The sequence below is a fragment of the Fukomys damarensis genome, unplaced genomic scaffold (genome assembly GCF_012274545.1).
Source record: "Fukomys damarensis isolate Sample0158 unplaced genomic scaffold, DMR_v1.0_HiC HiC_scaffold_37, whole genome shotgun sequence".
Lineage (NCBI taxonomy): Eukaryota > Metazoa > Chordata > Mammalia > Rodentia > Bathyergidae > Fukomys > Fukomys damarensis.
Window position 1 is genome coordinate 45,118,446 of NW_022900949.1, and position 15,008 is coordinate 45,133,453.

General features: G+C 37.0%; 1 long non-coding RNA gene across 2 annotated transcripts in view; it reads left to right on the plus strand.

The window, feature by feature from the left end:
* Window positions 1-15,008, plus strand: part of LOC104863145 — a 74,495-nt gene that overhangs the window by 11,150 nt on the left and 48,337 nt on the right. For both annotated transcript variants that reach the window (XR_780491.2, XR_780490.2), the window contains exon 3: window positions 2,755-2,867. This is a non-coding gene — a long non-coding RNA (uncharacterized LOC104863145). The remainder of the gene's footprint in view (window positions 1-2,754; window positions 2,868-15,008) is intronic.

Consider the following 15,008-nt stretch of genomic DNA (forward strand, 5'->3'; position numbering starts at 1 on the left):
ATACAAATTTTTTTAAAATTCTGAAATAAATGAAATGGGCAATCATAATTTAAGGGACACCAAGCAAAATGTTATGGAGTGGTCAATGGACAATACTAGAGAGAAACATCTTGGGTTTCCTAAAAGTGGAGGACAAGAGGACACTATAATGACCTGCCCTTTGCCCTTTCCCTACAGTAGCAACTTGAATGATTGTATCCAAATAAATATCCAGGTACATTGTCTGCTCCAAATTCTGTGTGCCATTTGCTATGTGATATCTTCTGCAAGTGTGCTAAATCCTATGGAAAAGTCAAAGTTGAACCTTTGGTTTTCTAAGCTTGTAATAATAAAATATTAATAAGTAATACTGTCATACTAATTTATATACATCTCATTCCTACAAGGGTTCAGGGACAGGAAGGAAACCAAAGGCAGTGGGTTTGCTTTGTGGCTGTGGAAGTCATAGGAGCAGCAACACCTTCCTCTGTCCTAACTCCCCACAAGTCCTCTCTGCCCAGGGCCAAGCTATATTAGTGAGAAATCCTTAGTTGCAAGAAACAAAGATCCGATCTCAAGCAGGTTCTGCAACAAGGATAATTTCAATAGTAGATATAGCTTTATGCAAAGCTGGATCCAGAGCTGTCGGAGGTCATCAATATACTGTCTTACTCTTTTTTCCTTGTTGTCTTTTAGCTCTGCTTTCCTGTTTGGGCATCATTCTCATGAGGCAGAAAGATGGCATCTTGCAAATGCAGATTCATGCCCTCACAGTGTATTATTCCTAAAGGGGTTATTTCCTCTTAGGAGCCCCAGAGAAAGTCCTGCGTTCATATTTTTGTACCTTGCTCAGATCACACTCTTAGTACTGAACCAGTCACTGTGGCAAGGATCATCAAATACTGTAAAAATTTTACATTTACTCTCTTCTGCTTTATTTACTGAGTTTTTGTCAGGTATTATGGTTATCATATAAATGTTCACCCAAAGCTAATCATGTTGAAGGCTTTGTTGCAGGTGCAACTAACAAGTGTTTTTTGTTTTTGTTTTTGTTTTTGTTTTTTCTTTTCTTTCCTCCCAGTACTGGGGACTGAACCCAGAGTCTGCTCACTCAGCTGCATCTCCAGTCATTTTATTTTACTTTTTTATTTTGAGACAAAGTCTCACTAAGTTACTAAATTGTCCAGGCTGAACTCAAACTTTCAATCCTCCTACTTCAACCTCCCAGAGCGCTGGGATTATAGGTTTACACCCTGCTTCCCTTCAACCAGTGGGCTTTTGAAGTGACTGAATCATGAGAGCTGTAACTTCCTCAGTAGATTGACCCACTGATGAGATCAGAGATGACATTATTGGGACAGTCTGAAAACAGGAAGTGGGGCCTAGTTGAAGGACTCATGGGAGTGTGACCTTGGGACCTGTATCTGGCCCCCAGCCCTTCGGTGAGCAGCTCTGCTCTGTCTGCCACACACTTCTGTCATGATACTCTGCCTCACCATGGCTTGGAGCCAGATAACCATGGGTTGAAACATTTGAAACTGTGAGCCAAAATAAACCTTCCCTCCTTTAAGTTGTGGTTGGCAGCTATTCTGCCACAGTGGTGGAAAGCTAACACACTAGGCTTCTGTCTTCTAGGTAAAAGGCCCAGTTGCCCATTTTGCCATAAATAACTACTTAGATGCCTGTTACTATATGCAATTTATTCATTGAAACACTTTAAAGATATTATCTCATGAAGCCCTCACAAGAACTATGAGGTAGATGGCATTGTCTCACTTTTACAGTTGAGGAACCTGAAGGTCAGAGAAGTTAACTAAATTTACATTGTCTGGGGAATGTTTCTGCCTGACACAAAAACTCTTGCTTGTAACCATAATATTTCTGTCTTCTTTTGGAAGGTCAGACCAGCTTATTATTCATTCTTGTTAGAGTGAATAAATGCACTTCCTAGGATGAACTGGGATCTGTGGAACGGTAGCTCAGCTAAGTTCATTTTTTTTTAATCTGAAGAGATTAAACAAAGACACAGAACCTGATGGCAATTTCTGGGCTGTGGTTCTATTTAACGACATTTCTAGTCACTTTCAATTCATTTGCTTCATATGAAACTCTAAATGAATTACTTTAGATTTTGAAATTATTTTCTCAGCCTAATTCAGTTCCTGTGGGTAGACATATTTTTAATATTTCACACGCCAGTCCACCTGGGCTTGACATTTGGTGCTCAGATTGCTCTCCATGATGGAGGGATTACAATCCCAGCGGATCTAGTGGTGCCAAGGATTTACTTTTGTGTTACTAATGAAGGCAGGAAGTCCTTTTGAGTATTTTTAATGTTACTTAGAAAATCATTCCATTTGAAAAGGAAAGAAAAGATCTCCCTCTTTAAGTATAGCAAATCTTTTAATCACCAGTGAAAGAAATTCCTTTCTTAGAAATCTTATCCTGGTGATAGGATGGGACCAAGGATGGGGGATATGTTATCGGCTCATTTTAGAATGAGCCCTGTCAAATTCAGTTCTGCTTCTAATTTAATAAAAGTCAGAGGCAATGTCTGCATGTGTGTATATAAAAGATCTCCCTCTTTAAGTATAGCAAATCTTTTAATCACCAGTGAAAGAAATTCCTTTCTTAGAAATCTTATCCTGGTGATAGGATGGGACCAAGGATGGGGGATATGTTATCGGCTCATTTTAGAATGAGCCCTGTCAAATTCAGTTCTGCTTCTAATTTAATAAAAGTCAGAGGCAATGTCTGCATGTGTGTATATATAAGATTCCTGGGCAAGACTTGAGGAAATATTTTGGAACTTGAAGCCATATTTACTTTTTGTTCCACCAACAAGCCCAGAGTTTTGGGATCCCACTTTGTTCTGAAGGGTCAAACAGGTAAGAATCAAGTGGCAGCCTGATGCTGCTCTGTGGGTTTACAGTGGGGCCTTATGATTAAAAAACACTGTAAGTGTTTTTAAATAGTAAGCACACATCACCTAGGAGGTTTTGGTTGAGTTTCAGAATCATATTATCCATTCTAAAGAGCAAAAAGGTCAGGCCTTAAGCACAGTTACAAATTCTAACCTTTTTTGGGTAATAGTATGTGTAACTGCAAATGGGAGAAGAACCTTTAAACTCACAGTATAAAGATGCATTTTGACACTGGGGGAAAATGAATGAAATTGTGGGATGTGTGTTTTTAGCAAATATAAAAGTTTTGTAAATATGTAATGAAATAGTTCTTGTTCTCCTAGGATTTATTAAATTAATGGTGTATTTTATAGCCCCTGACTTCTTGAAGCAAACATAGTTTTATCTCTTTTACATCATAATTTCCTTAGTTCACTCTTAAGTTATCAGGAGGGCTTTGCTAAATACTATTCTTTTATATTGGTTGTATTTTTGGGAGAATTAAGCAGGGAGATTCTGTCCCTGGTGATGGCAGACATGGTAAGTGGTGAGGTATGATTTAAAGAAAAATGCAGCTGCCCAAGAATGTGTTAATGAGATACAAGGGTGGGACATGATAAGCAAAACCTGTAGCCATGTTTTTTTTTTGGGGGGGGATACTAGGGATCGAATTCGGGACCTTTTGCTTTCAAGGCAGGTGGTGGAACCACTGAGCTAAATCCCTAGCCCCCTGTAGCCATATTTAATGAAAGAGGTAAGGATGGGTTTGGGAGGGGAACTAGATGAGTGACTAGAATGCCTGGTGATCTAATAATCTGAGATATGATAAAATTTATTGTGTTTAGACTCTTTAACTAAGGTGAAATTTACATAACATACACAACATATAATGAGCCATTTTAAAGTGAGGAATTTGGTGGCATATTACCACCTCTATCTAGTTCCAAAACATTTTCATAATCTTTTTGGTGTTTGTAATGAAGGGTTGTAGAAATTTCCATTTTATAAACCTTACAGAATAGTCAAATTCTTTTGTAATGTAACTTTGTTACACTTAAAAGTGTGTGCCTGGAAATCTTGGTGCTAAATGTATACTTTTTGGTGTAAGACATATTAGTGCAGCAACATTTACTTTGTGGTTAGTGACTTGATTTTTTAGAAATCTGCCATAAGGTTATGTGCTACAACTGTCTCTCTTCCCACCAGAATCACAGCTCCTCTTACTGTTTGGTCTTGCATGCTCTGACCATATATTGAGCACCAATAGTAAGACCTGAATATGAAGATGAAACAGACTTTGCTCTCTGGTGCCCATGCATGTTATCAGATCACAGTGCAATGAAATTGGAAATCAGTGGTGAAAGAAACCAGAAAACTACATAAACACATGGAAATTAAATAACACTCACTCTCCTGAACAGCCAGTGGGTCACAGATGAAATTAAAGTAGAAATTAGACAGTTTCTACAATTAATTGATAATGCCAATACTGGAATTTATGGGACTCAATGAAAGCAGTCCTACGAGGGAAATTTATAGCTGTGATTACCCACATCAGAAAAACAGTGCAAGTTCAGATAAATAACCTAATGTTGAACCAAAAGATTTTAGAAAAAGAAGAGCAAAGTAAACCTAAATCACACACAAGGGAGGAAATTATAAAGATCAAAGCAGAAATTAATGCAATCCAGACTCAGAAAACAATACAAAGAATCAATGAATTGAGGAGTTGGTTCTTTGAAAGATTAAATAAAATAGAAAAACCCATTGCCAACCTTATCAGAAAAAGGAAAGAAAAGACCCAAATCCCTGCAATTAGGACTGAAAAGGGTGAAATCACAACAGATTGTTATGGTTTGTGTTTAGATGTCCCCCAAAGACTCATGAAGATGAGGTGGGGCTTTCTTTTTCAAAGGTGGCTAAATCTGGAATGTGTGATACTGGAATTAAGGGCATGTGATTACTAAACCATTAGAGGGGAGTGACTGGTTTGGCATCACCCTAATCCCAGTAGTCTGAATAAGATAAAACAGGCAGAAAAACACTATTACATTCTCTTCTTTTGCTGTCTTCTGCCGCCATGAACTTTGCCCCTCTGCCATGCGCCACTCTGCCTTGGAGCCATCCGATTAAGGACTGAGACTTCTACAAACTTGGAGCTAAATAAACCCTTTCTCCTCTTACTTTGGGTCTCCAGTATTTTGTCTCAGCAATGTGAGAAAAGTTTCTAAGACACTGCAGAAACTCAGAAGATCATGAATACGTACTTTGAGAATCTATACTCTCATAAGATGGAAAACTCAAAAGAAAGGGACAGATTTCTAGATATATATAAATTACCAATGCTGAGCCAGAAGATGTAAAAATTCTAAATAACCCTATATCAGTCAATGAAATTGAAGAAATAATAATGATGATGATGATGATGATGATAAAAAACTATCAACAAAGAAAAGCTCAGGTCCTGATGGATTTCCTGGTGAATTCTGTAAGAACTTTAGAGAAAAGGCACCACTACATTAAGATGGAATCCACCTATTCACTGTACTGACACATACATCTATGACATATACACAGGATGTGATCAAAAATACATGATGGATGCTTAAAATCTTTATTACAGTAAAAGACAAATTGCCATGAATCCTTAAAACCACCCTCGCTTCAGACACTTAATCATTCTTGCCATTTTCTGAAGCAATTCTGGAAGTTCTCCTTTGTGAATAGCCTTATGAGATGTGGGTCAAAAATATGGTGAATATGGCTGCCAAGTACCATCCAACAGAAAGGGAGGCTCATAAAAACATTACAGCTTGGGGTTGGGGATTTGACTCAGTGGTTCTGCTGCCTGCCTCGCAAGCGCAAGGGCCGGAGTTTGATCCCTGGTAACAAAAACCAAACAAAATCACACTGTGTTCTCATCCACCTAATTCACTGGATCTGGCAACATGCAACTTCTAGCTCACCCCCAAAGTCAAAATGACTATGAATGGTAAACATTTTGAGTGTGTTCAGGATATCAAGGCAGCTACGATGTCACAACTAAATATAATCACAGAAGAGGATTTCCAGAACTGTTTCAGAATGTGGCAAAAGCAATGGGATAAATGTATTCGTAGTGAAAAGAATATTTTGAGGGTCATGAATGGCAATATATCTTTTACTGCAGTACAGTTTTTGAAAAAATTTAAACATTCATCATCTTGTAAATCTGCTGGAAACTTAGTTCACACCATAAAACGATATCACACTGTATCAGGGTTTGCTGCATTTTCCACTGTGACATGCTTGTAGGATAGAACATACAGTTCTACTTAATAATGTGTCTTGGTTTAAATGTAGATGTCTCCTAAAAGCTTCATGAGGTCATAGGTGAGGTTTTGGGAAGTTGATTGCATCATGGAAGCCTGATACTGATCAGTGGATTTATTTTTTTTAATTATTTTTTATGAGCGCTTTTATTGTAAAGAGATTTTGAATTTTAACAGATGTGTTTTCTGCATCTGTTGAAATGATCATATGGTTTTCGTCTTTCATTCTGTTGGTATATCGTGCTTATCAATTTACATATGTTGAACCATACTTAGATCTTTGGGATAAATCCCACTTGATTGTTTGTTTGTTTATTTTTTGGTTTTTTTGAGACAGGGTCTCACTGTGTAGTTGAGACTGACCTGGAATTCACTGTGTAGCCCAGGCTGGTCTCGAACTCGTAGCAATCCTCCTGTCTCAGCCTCTTGAGTGCTCGGATTACAGGTGTGTGCCACCAAGCTCGGCTAAATCCCACTTGATTATAATGAATAAGCTTTTTAATGTGCTGTTGCATTCAGTCAGCTAGTATTTTGTTGAAGATATTTGCATCAGTGTTTACCAATATTAGCTTATAGCTCTCTTATTTTGTATCCTTTCTGGGTTTTTTTTTTTTTTTTTTTTTTTTTTTTTTTTTTTTTTTTTTTTTTCTTTTGGGTTTTTTTTTTTTTTTTTTTTTTTTGGTAAGGTAATGTTTTCCACATAGAATGAATTTCAAGAAGTTCTCTCCTCTTCAATGAATGGCTTTCTTTTTTCCCCCAAATTTTAAAAGTATTCATTATTTCATGATTAAGTATTACATTACTCATAGTACCTCATTAAATATCCTTTATGAGTTAGAAGATGCTCCTCTCTCATGTTATTTTTTCTTTTTATTGAGTTTATTGGTACAATCTAGGTATACAATACAGTTACATTCATCACTGGGATTCTGTACCTTTACATACTAGGTCTTGATTCTCATTTTTTCCCTTTGTCCCTGCCCTACCTTCACCCTCTCCTCCCCTCCCCATTTACAAACACTTTGTTTCCATTTTTTCAGTTTCTCATATTTTTTCCTCTCCCTTATTACCTTTCCCCCACTCTTCCCACTTTCCCTACACCTTTAGCCCTTTACTTCCTATTTCACATTATTAATTATCTCATTAGGATCCTGTGTACTATTATAGTTTTTCACACCAAAGAAACTATTCGGTATTTCAGTTAAAGGAATCTCTGTATGAACATTCAAAATAGGGAATCCTAAAATAAAACTAAAAAGGAAAGTAAAAGAGAAAAGGCAATGATGTGACATTAAAATAATCCTTAATTCTGGAGATGAAAATGGTCCCCGAACATATTTAAATTGCTTCTTGCTCTTATAGTCTTATCTTATTCTTTTTTTTCATTATTTAGAGAATACTTTATTAGTTTCTGTAATCAAACCCATGTAGATATGACCTTACATATTTAGTACGATGTGTTACCCCTGTATACATGGAAAAAAATTAAATATAAAAATAAAAAAATTAACATTTCTAGACCAATATGGCTGTCCATTTCTGTACAATGCCAACTCAACACAGTAAATTGGGATGACTTTTTCCAAAGTTGGCAGCACCGTTAAAGTTTCCCAAAATTCAATTTATATATGTATGTATATATATATTTATATAAAAAGACTAATAATAGTATGTTATGCATCGATAGCAGCAACAGTTTTTCCAGGTTCTGCAGTCATCTGAACAAAATTATAGACATTCAGCACATTCCATTAAAAAAAACAAAACAAAACAAAACAAAACAAAAAAAACAAAGAAAAGAATAATACCCAGAAAACAGCAAAGTTCTGTGGCTGTCGTGGTACCTGTCACCTTTTTTTTTTTTTTTATTAGCATCTTAATCATCATCTGGAAAGAGAACATTCTAGAGTAATATCATTAAATGTAGCTCTGATAAAGCATGGTCCCTACTATGTATCATAAAGCAGGTACAAGATATTTTACATTCATAGAGGTATGATACCATACCGTCCTACATCAATAATACTAGAATCAGTTTTGGTTTGAAATTTACTTTGTCTGCAAATAAGATTGCTACCCCTGTTTTTTTCTGAGCTCCTGCCACATGGAGAATTGTTTTCTATCTTTTCACTTTCAGTCTAAGGGCTTCTTTTTGCACTAAGTGTGTTTCTTGTATACAACATGTTGTTGGATTTTGCTTCTTATTCCATTTTGCCAGTCTATTTCTCTTGATTGGTGAGTTGAGACCATTGACATTGCTGGTTACAACTGATATGTACTGACTTATTATTGACATGTTATTGGTCTTTTGTTGACTCTTTTTACTTTTTCACCTTCTCCTTTTAATTTCTTGCCTTGCCTATTTGATTTGCTCTGTTGGGCTTCATGGTGTTGTTGCCTTCATTGTCTTTTTCTAGGATCTTGTTTAGAATTGCTTGTAGTGCTGGTTTGGTATTCATGTAGTTTCTCAGGTGTTCTTTGTCGTGGAAGTGTCTTATTTCCCCATCCATTTGAAAGAGAGTTTTGCAGGATACATCAGTCTAGGTTGGAGGTTGTTCTCTTTTAGTACTTGCAATATCTCATTCCAGGCTCTCCTTGCCCCAAGGGTTTGTGTTGAAAAGTCTGCTTTGATTCTGATGGGCTTTCCTTTGTATGTGATTTGTTTCTTTTCTCTTACTGCTTGTAGTATTTTGTTCTTCTGTTGGCTTTCTGGGATCTTGATTATTATATGGCTAGGTGTAGATTTTTTTTGATTGTAGCTAGTTGGGGTCCTATATAGCTCAGTTATCAGAATGTCAAATTCTTCCCCTCTGTTTGGGAAGTTTTCTGTCATTAGTTCTGCGAACAGCTTTTTAAAGTCATTTTCTCCTGCTACTTCATGTATTCCTATCAGTCTTATGTTATTCTTCTTTGCATCATCTATCTAGGAGTTGTTGGATCAATTTCTCATGATCCCTTACTGTTTTTAAGAGACCTCTCTTTTCATGGTCACTGACTGCAATCTTATCTTCTAAATCTGAGAGTCTATCTTTGCATTCTTTTATTCTGTTGCGTACACTTTCTATGGAGTGTTTAATCTCCTGGATATCTGTTTGAACCTGTTTTATGGATTCCATTTCTTTCCTATGTTGGGCATTTATTTTTTCCATTTCTTTCTTATGCTGGGCCTTCATGGCTTCTATCACGGTCCTAAGCTCTTCTATTTTTTTGTCAGTTTCAGCTCTAGAGTCTCGAATCGCAACTTCCATTTTGCTCACTATCTCTGTGGTTATCTGGGAAATTATTTCTGATTTCAATTTTTCTAGAGCCTGATTGATCTGTTTTGTTACTTCCTGTGCTTTGAGTTTTCAGGGTGTCCTGGTGGTTCACTATTGGCCTTTTCATCCTCATTTGCCCTACTGTTTGCCATTGGTGAACTGGAAGTCTGTTCTTGTGTCTTGCTTAAGTGTTTTCTCATTTTTATTTTTGTTGTCAAACTGTCCTTGGTTTAATCTCTGGGTTATCCCACAAATCTTCCTGATATAGTTGCTCCCTATCTTCTGTGTCTCTAACGACCCACAGACATTCTCATCTTCATAATATCAGAGAAAACAGATCATCAAATCAATCGCCTTGCTTTATCCCAACTGATACAATCAGCAACACATTAAGATCAAGCACAACTTGGAAACTGACCACCTGTGGTAGTCACTAGTCTATCACCCTTAAATCATGTGAATTAAATTGAAATCAAGAAGCAATCCAGAACATGTCTGCAGTGAACAAAATTTCAATATAGTGTATTTACCATTTAATGGCTCAGACAGAGCGGGGATGCAAGACCCCTGGTCTCAGTTAGGTGATGGTTGAACCCCATGACACTGACTGACCTCAGGCTGCAAGGCCCAGATTGAGTTCCCCAACCTTCTGAATGGTTGAATTCCACACCGTTCTAGTACAGGTTTCCCATGCCCTTTCTTTAAAGATGTTCAAAGTTGGGAACTCAGAAAAATGCCCTTGATGACCACCTCTGCCTCTGCAGAGTGGGTCCAAAGACTGACACAGTCAGGAGGTCTGAGAGTGCATGTGGGGGAGGGTATGGGGGTTCAGGGGTGCCCATGCGGCTACCTTCCCCGGGCTGGAGCGATGGCGGCTGGGGTGGGAGAAGGCGTGGCTCTCCTTCCAGAATTGGATCGGGGCCCAGGCTACCTCTGGCATTGGAGGATGGCGACTGGGGCGGGAGAAGGCCTCTGTCATGTTTTTTGAAAGTTTTTATATTAAAAAACTGTTGATTTTTTTCAAATATTTTCCTACATCGGTTGAGGCAACCATGCCATTTTGTTGTTGTTGATTTTTAAAAGATTAATGTATTGGTACATTTTGGATATACAATATAATGACATTCATTATTGGAGATTTTTACAGTTATAAAATATATCTTGATTCTTATTTTCCCCCTTCCTCTGCCCTCCCTTCAACTCCTCCGCCCCTCCCCATTCACAAAGGCTTTGTTTCCATTTTTTCATTTTCTCATATTAATTGCATTCTGCTCTTTCCTTTCCCCTACTCTTCCCACTTCCCCTTTGCCTTTGTTTCTTTAGTTCATGGTGACATGAGTTAAATTGATTGTTTTAAACCAAGGGATGTCTTTTCTAATAATCAGCTTTGCTCAAAATCTTTTGTTTCAGTACTAGTTAAAGTCAAAGGAAGGAAAAGAAAAAAAAAGGTAAGGGGAAAAAATGAGAATCAAGACTTGCCCTGTAAAGGTACATGATCCCAACAATGAATGTAACTGTACTGTATCCCTAAAATGTACCAATAAACTCAATAAAATTAAAAAAAAAAGATTGGAGGGAAAAATGGAAGCAAAGCTTTTTTTTGGTACCAGGGATTGAACTTGGGTCCTTGAGCTTTCAAGGCAGGTGGTGGAACCACTGAGCTAAATCCCCAGCCCAGCAAAGCTTTTTTGAATAAGGAGTGGAAGAGAAGTTGAAGGGAGGGGATGGGATTGGAGAAAAAACTTGAGTTATACTTTGTACAGGTACAAATTTCCTATGATCAGTGTGATTATCGTGTATATCTAAAATGTACCAATAATATTAATTTAAAGAACAAATGCATACAAAAATCTGAAAACATCAGATGAGTGTTCCTTTATTTTCTCTCTTTTCTGTTTAAATCACCACAGAGGCATGGATTTCTGTTGTTAAATTATTACCTGCATTTTCTCTTCAACTCATCTCCCTCCTCCCCTTTCTCTTCCCCTGCCTCTCCTTTTGAAGATGGTATTAACCCAGGGCCTTGCACATGGTAGAAAAATGTACCACTGAGCCTCCCCCTAAAGCTTTCATCATTCTTTGTGATCATCAAATTGTGCCCAGATTTGTCCAATGGAAACTCCTCAAGTGGCTCTTGTAATTTTCTAGGCATTATTTTTTTTTCTGATTGAGTTTGATCAGTGGATTTATCCATTAAAGAGCTCATAGCTCAATGTGACATTGGGAGGTGAAGCCTGATGGGAGAAGTCTGTTTGGGGGTCACTGGAAGGGTGTATCTCCCTCTCTCCTTCCTTGATTACTCTTGGCTTCCACTACTAAACCATGAGCTCTTTGTCCTCTCTGTTATGCTGCCCTGCCTTGCCTTGGAGATAGTTGACTATAGAGCAGTAGGCTATGGACTGAGACCTCTACAAACTGTCAGCCAAAATCAAACCTTTCCACCTTTGAATTGTGGGTGTTGGGTGTTGTGTCTCTCCAGTGATAAAGTAACTAAGCCAGAGTAGAAACAATTAATCTAATTAAATCTTGACCCTTGACCCTTGAGTTCATGTTGTTGTTTTTTTGTTTTTTTGTTTTTCCATATGCTGGGTGACAACTGCAAAGCACCTATGAAGTACTTTTCTCCATCTTATCTTAAAGTGGTTGCTCCAGGGAAAAGTACATGTATCATTGGGTTTTGAACGGAAGTAGCTGCTTTTTCCCATAGCACTCTTGTGGGGGGTGGGGAGAGGACTTATTCAGACTTGGGTATTTGGAAGATATTTTCTTGAAAATGAATGAAATAAGGCTGAGCCTATCACTTCAAGAAAAACATCTGACAGTATTTCTTGCCAATGATAATATGTAAACTTTCTGGCAAAGATTAGAATTTTGGAAAACATGAATCTGCTACCATAATTTGACAGATTCTCAATACTGAAAAACTGATGAGGTCAGTGGTGCTATTACATGGCAGTAGAACATGTGATTTTTTAAAATGCTGTACAAGAAACTGTATATTTGGACTACCTGACTCATCTGAGTAGATCAATATTTTCTAAATGACCACTGCACCGTGTTCCAAAATCATGCACTAGTAAACAGATGATTGAAGATACCAGGAAAGTTTAATTGATACGATTTCATATTCCACATTTAAAAATCCTGCCACTATTTAAATTGGATGTGGTAAAAAGAATCTAAGCATAATAATTGGAAAAAGCTAAAAACAGCCTTCTCTTTTCTAACTGTGCATCTCCATGTGAGATCAGATTTTCAACCTTGTACTTCAATCAACACTTCATGTCATTCATTGAGCCATGTCTCCCTACTACTCTCTCCCTTCTCATCATCTCCCTACTCTTCCTGTCATCTGGTAACCACTTTTCTACTTCCTACTCCTATGAGATCAATTATTTTTGATTTCACATATGAGTGAGATTATGCAGTATTTGTCCCACTGTTCCTGGCTTATATCACTTAATGTAACGTATTCACAGTTCCTCTGTTGTCTCAAATGACAAAATTTCATATTTGTGGCCACATATACTCCATTATAAAAATAATAAATGTTGAAAGTGACAGATATGCAAATTGCCTCACTGATCACTATATAATGAATGTATCTATTTAAACATCACACTGTACTCCCCAAACATATATAATTATGTGCCAATTAAAAATAAAATAAAACTTTAGAGCCACGTGTGGTGGCACATGCCTTTAATGCGAGCCTGCAAGAGATTGAGGCAGGAAGAATGCTGTGAGTTAGAGGCTAACCTGGTCTACACAGTGAGCTCATTGTTAGCCCAAACTACGTAATAAGACCTCACCTCCCAAAAATCAAAACAAAGAAGAAAATCAACAGGTGCAGTGCAGAGCAGATATAAGAATCTAGCTTTTATTAAGCAAGACACTAAATATTTGCAAAAACTATAAGAAAATACTGTACTGTTCTCACTATTGTTCTTTTGAAAGTATACAGTTTTAAAACAATATTGCATTTGTGTTAACATATGGTGTATTTATTGTTGTTCCTGAATGAATTAATATGTATAGCACATTTTTAGTTTAATTTCTAATACAACAAATATAATATGTATAAACTACAGAAAAAGAATCTTCTTAGGGTCCTTAAGAATTCTAAAGAGCATATTATTATATATTGAGGCCCATTGGAAGGAAGACCATACATAGATAAACTTGATAGTCCCAGCTTTGTACTCTAGAACCTGCTTATACACAATATGATATACTCAAAGTTCCTCTGTGTTGTCTCAAATGAAAAAATTTCTAAACTAAACCCAGAGCTATTTTTCATTTAACTTATAAAGTTTGGCCCTTGTAGTATTTTTAAAAATTGTTGAAACTTGAATGTGTTCTTAACATTTCAGGATTAAAAGATTTTATGAGAAATAGGAGATGTTTCATTATCTTGAAAAACAGCAAAGACTGGCATTGGGGTCTGTGTTCTACGTGGCCTTTGGGGCTGGGCAGCAGCTGCCCTCTTCTGGGCATGCTTTCTAGTTCTCTTCCATTCTTACCACTTCACTATGTAGTGCTCTTTGCTTAAATCTCTTCCTCCTGTGTTATTTGCATGGTATGCTTAGCTCTTTATTGGTAATGTCTGATGTATATAGTTTTCTTGCTTTCAAGAAGGTGAGAAGATCTGATTGTATATGGAGAGGTCTACCATTCCTATCAAAAGATGGCAAGAGCTCACAATAGGAAACTATGAGACGGATATTTCTGAATTTGGTCAAAGGCTTGTTTTAACGCTCATTTTTTTTCCATATTTCCTAACACTCTGCTGCTTACTATGTCAAGTAGTATTAGTGCCATCAGGTAGCTGAAATGAGGGTTATAGAATGAGTTTGGATTTAGCATCCAGAGTATGTGTATTTGAAATCTTTTCCTACTCTTTGATAGTTGTATGACCTTGACAAGTTATCTAAACTCTGTGTCCCCATGTTTGTGTTGGAAAGATTAAGAGATTGTAGGTGACAAGCGCTTAGAACAGTACCTGTTACACAGTAATCCTTTGTTTAGACTAGATGTTTGGGTCCCCCCAAATCTATATATTGAAATCCTAGCCCTCAATATGATGTTATTCCTAATTCTTATGTTAATTCCGCCTAGGTGAAGACTTTGAGGGGTAATTAGGTAATGAAGGTAGTGACTTTGTGATGGGATTAGTACCTTTATAAGAACAAACTAGAGAGCTTGTTTTCTGTATGCATCATGTGAGGATATAGCAAGAAGATGGTCATCTATAAGCCAGAAACAGAGCTTTCACCAGGAACTTTGACCATGAACATCCTTGATTCCAGAAGAGTGAGAAATAAATTTCTGCTGCTTAAACCACTTGGTTCATGATATTCTATAATAGCAACTTGAGCTATTATAACCCCCATAATTGTTATATTATTTTTATTATTCTTTTGAACTAAACTTGAGTCTGGTTATGAAAAGGGAAGTAAATTACCTTATGATTTTGCTAAGCAAACTGCAGTCTATTCTTCCCACCTAATTTCATAGATTCCAGGAATTCCAGCATGAGTGCAGAAATCCCAGCAGAT